The sequence below is a fragment of the Myotis brandtii genome, unplaced genomic scaffold, assembly GCF_000412655.1.
Source record: "Myotis brandtii unplaced genomic scaffold, ASM41265v1 scaffold120, whole genome shotgun sequence".
Lineage (NCBI taxonomy): Eukaryota > Metazoa > Chordata > Mammalia > Chiroptera > Vespertilionidae > Myotis > Myotis brandtii.
Window position 1 is genome coordinate 1,848,298 of NW_005354174.1, and position 4,241 is coordinate 1,852,538.

Genomic DNA, 4,241 nt, shown 5'->3' on the forward strand with positions numbered 1-4,241 from the left:
GCTTCCTGCCTGACCAATGAGGAAGCAGATGAGAAGTGAAGTGACAGGCCCAGGTCATTCAGCACCGCTGTCTGCGCCCAACGGGGGCTCCAGTGAGTCCCCTGCCTCCCGCTAAGGCCCTTCCCCTTCTGGCTGCTCCTGCATCTAACTCAGCGGTTCTCAACCTGTGGGTCGCGACCCCTTTGGCGGTCGAACGACCCTTTCACAGGGGTCGCCTAAGACCATCCTGCTATCAGATATTTACTTTACGATTCATAACAGTAGCAACATTACAGTTATGAAGTAGCAACGAAAATAATTTTATGGTTGGGTCACAACATGAGGAACTGTATTTAAAGGGCCAGAAGGTTGAGAACCACTGATCTGGCTGATCTTAAGCATGGCTTCAGCCAGACTTATCAAATGCCTCAAACCCAGGGAAACGCCAGCCAGGCCTGCGCAGCCTCTGCTCTCCCGCACGTAATGTGCTGTGACAGGGCGCACTCTGTCTTGGTCAGGACACGGAGTCATCCTGAGAGAGGGGCCCCGAGAGGTCACTGCACAGGGTGCTGGTCCCGGCTGTCCGGTGGGTGATCCTGTCCCTTCTCCTTTGAAGCCAGGACTGGGGAGGACCTGAGTAACGTGGGTCTCCTGGGAGTGGGGGTGGCAGCATTTCTGTGCAAGCCTTTCCCTGCCGGGGACGGGTGTCACTTCGTAGCTGTTATAGGAGGGACCTGGGAAACGGCTTCAGCTCCTAACCAGACCAGTGTCCCCTCCCACTGATGCCCTACCTGTGGGCATTGCCTGTCAGTTGGTCAAAGGCTACGCAGGAATTGAGCTGGACTGTGAGTTGCTCTGCTCCTACCCCCAGCGCGCAAGCACACACACACACACACACACACAGAGACACACACACGCACACAGCCAGGTCCAGTGGAAGACAGGTGGGGGCCAGGGCAGGCCATGTGGTCTTGGCTTCATTCTGTGACGTTCTGGGTCTCCGTGCCTGTGGGGTCAGGAACAAGAGCTGGGCAAGGAGGAAAGAAAGCTTGTTTGTGGGAGCCCTGTGGGTCGAAAGAGGCTCGGCCGGTAGGAAGGGGCGTGCCTGCGGCACTGGGGCCAGGCTGCGTGCGGGGAGAAGCGGGTGGCGTCGGCCGGCCTGGGCTCTGTGCTCAGACAGAGGTGTTAAGCTCAGAGATAACCAGGCCAGAGTGGCCCTGCTTCTCATCTACTCCCAGGTCCCACCAGCCCCACAGGGGATCCCTGTTATCTGAATGCGGAGGAGCCGCTTCATCCTCAGCCCCTCAGCTGCGGGAAGCTGCCCTCCTGCGTCCCCCAAGCCTGCCTGGGAAGAGGGCAGGGACCCTGCTGCAGGGACAGGAGGTCCTTGGAGGACCAGCCCCCATCCTCCGAGCCCTCCGTGCAGCCGGAGGTGACCCTGCAGGGGGAGCGTGGAGAGGGGTGGGGTGGGGGTGTCTGAGTGAAGAAGAGCAAGGCCTCCCCACAGGCTGCCTCCTTTAACTGCTGCCCTTTTAACCTCCTAAAAAGGGCCCTGGGGCTGAGGTTGGCTCCCACCCAGAGTGTGGCCTCTGACAGGGCTGTCAGGGTTTCTAGAAGCATTCTCAGCCAACTCCATCTGTCTCCCTGCACCCACCTCTGCCTCCCTCAGCCACACTAGGAGGGAGTGGCAGTCCCCAGGCCAGGACTGTGTCCACCTCCTAGTTGGCCCCTGGGCCATCTTTCCGGGGTCGGCACCAGGAAGCTGCCTGTTTCGCTGAGCCCGGCAGGACACATTCCAGCCCGGCCGCCTCGGCTTCTCTCCGCAAGCCCCCGTTTGCACAGCGGGTCCCAGGCCCTGTTGGCAGGCCCCTTGCAGACCAGTCCTTGCTTGGGGCAGACCCCATCTGGATCCATTTGCTGAGCTTGCAGCAGTCCTGTGATCCCCTGGTCTCCTTTCCATAGAGCCCAGCCAGGGAAGTTGCTGAAAATCCCTAACCTCCCCGCCCTCACCCCACCCCACTCCCTGGCCAAGAAGCCTCACAGTAGAAGGGGATTGGAACTGTTTCTGTGTGCAAACCTTCCCTGAGCCAGACACTGGGCAACATGGAGCAGTTCAGCTGGCTGCTCTGGGCCCCGGGGACACCCGCTCCCCTGGGGTACCACTGAGCCCGGCCCAAGCCAGGGGTTTAACCACAGACTCTGCCGACGGGGGAAGACTAGGAGGTGGACGCCGGAGGGAAAAATCGATGCACGTCAACAGGGTTGGAAATTTATTTTCCAGCTTGGAACAGGGTGTTTACAGAAAGGCAAGGAGGGAAACAAAGCTATAAACACATATCTGCCATCTTCCTCCGCGGGCCATTTCTTGATTAAAAGGAATCTTTCGCAAGGTCCAGTGGAGGGCAGGCTGGTGGGGGGCTGGATGGCAGAGACACCTGCTGGGGAGGAAGGGGGAGGGGGACCCTGGGGTCCCCTGGGTCACCGCAATCACTGGTACAATCGCAACAGGCCTAGAACTCACGTTTGCTGGCTGGAAGCTGTGCTTTGGGGTGCGGTCTGCATGCGTTATTTCATTTGCGTCTTACCGCCGCTCGAGAAAACAGACCTGGGTGTCCTCACGTGTGGGAAACTGAGGCACAGAGATGTGGGGAGACTTGCTGCACGTCTCCGGGGTGGCAGGGGCGGAGCTTGTGCTTTTATCCCCTTTGCTAAACTGCCCCCCTAACGGGGCCGCCCCCACCCCTCCCCCCTGCTCAGGCCCTTGGCGAGGCGGCATTCTCCCTTCGCGCTGCCAAAAGCGGGCAGGCTGTGGGTGCAGGGTAAGACTGGCCCCGACGTCTAACCCGACTCCCGCCAGGCCACTTGGGTGGTTAGCTGGGGACTGGGGTGTGTGGCTGCCGCCAGGGCCCAATAAAAGTGCTCTGCTAATCCCGTTAATGAGCAACACGGGGAGGCTCTAAGTGCACAGAGCAGGCTGGCTGGGGCCGGCAGTAGGTGGAGAGGGAAGTGCCAGGGCGGCCTGGGCTGAGCCGGGCGTCCCAGGGACCCTCTTCCCGAACACACACACAGCATTGCCCTCACGGACCCCGCCAGGTCCCAGAAACAGGCCTCCACCAGGCCCCCGACCACCAGAAGCCAGAGGGGCTGACCTCAGGGTCTCTGGCCATCTGTCCCCACTGCCCTCTGGCCTGGAGGTCAAGCCCAAAGTCCGACTTCACTTCTGAGCCTCCCCTGGGGTGTCCTGCCCACTGGGGCACCCAGCTCTCTGCCAGGCTCAATAGGCCCTGTGTCCCAGCGCCCCGCCCCCCCCAGGGAACTGGGGAACTGAGATGGTGGTGCTTATGAGGTGACTGACTCATGAAGAGGCCTCCATTCAGTCTGTCCCCAGAAGCCCTTGCCTTGCAGGTGGAGGGTGGCCTCCAGGGAGGGCAGGGTCTGTGCCCAGGGGAGAGGACAACCCCAGGGAGAACCTCAAGGGAAGCAGACAGGGACCAGCACTGCCCACCAGCACCCCGGGAGCCGGTTCTGTTGCTCCTGCCTTAGCAAAGGGGCCGCAGTGCCGCTGGGGGTGCAGGGAGAGGAGTGATGGTGAGGGAGCAGCCCAGCCCAGGAGTGGGGTGACCTTGCGCTCCCACGTCCCCCGCCAGACTGAGAGCTCCTCCTCCCTGGGTCGGCCTTGGTGTCTGCGCCCCAGTCACCCGGGCTGCTTCTCCCTAACGAGGTCAGCGCCCTCTCTGACACCTCTGAGCTTGGCCAGGCTCCGCCTGTGGGCAGCATGAGGATCGAGCTTTCTCGTTCCTCTGCTTATTTCATAAGCACCCAAGGCTCCTCCTTGACAGGTGCTCCTTCCACTCTCCCCCTATCCCTGCGGCTGGCCCATCCTGGCCCGTGGCATAGCAGGCCCATTGCCAATAAGAGCCAGCGGGGAATGGGTGGGCACAGCCAGCCGTGGCATGGGGAGCCAGTCTGAGTGATGCCGGGACGGTCACATCTCCATCCCGGAATCTGCGGTTCTCTCTCATGGGATTGCACACCCAGAGGTGACTTCCTACTCTTGCTTAGAGTTGCTGTCCGAAAGATGGGGAGACAGCACCCACCTCCCAGGTGCACAGAGCTCCTGGAGGACTTGCGGCCACAGTAAGATGATCTCTGTCGGCGGTCAGCCACGTACCTCGGAGCTTCTCCTCGTCCCAGACTTGCTTTCGAGGCCTGCAGAGCAGCCTCTTTCAGAGCTCGCTCTTTCCACCGCCCGAATCTGCCTG

At 61.2% G+C, this 4,241-nt stretch overlaps 2 protein-coding genes across 11 annotated transcripts in view; one reads left to right on the plus strand and one right to left on the minus strand.

Moving 5' to 3' along the window:
• Positions 1-4,241, plus strand: part of BCAS3 (breast carcinoma amplified sequence 3) — a 463,383-nt gene that overhangs the window by 454,463 nt on the left and 4,679 nt on the right. The window lies entirely within an intron of this gene.
• LOC102251354 overlaps positions 1-4,241 on the minus strand; it is a 28,325-nt gene that overhangs the window by 12,692 nt on the left and 11,392 nt on the right. For 2 of the 6 annotated variants that reach the window (XR_001360180.1, XM_014531630.1), the window contains 2 exons: positions 4,077-4,188; positions 2,237-2,608 (listed from right to left, as the gene is read on the minus strand). The exons of 1 other annotated variant lie outside the window; for it this stretch is intronic. The gene's annotated coding sequence lies outside the window, so the exon portion shown is untranslated. Of the gene's footprint in view, positions 1-2,236; positions 2,609-4,076; positions 4,189-4,241 lie in introns of those variants that run through there. 3 more of the 6 variants (XM_014531642.1, XM_014531641.1, XM_014531633.1) reach the window with 3 other exon arrangements.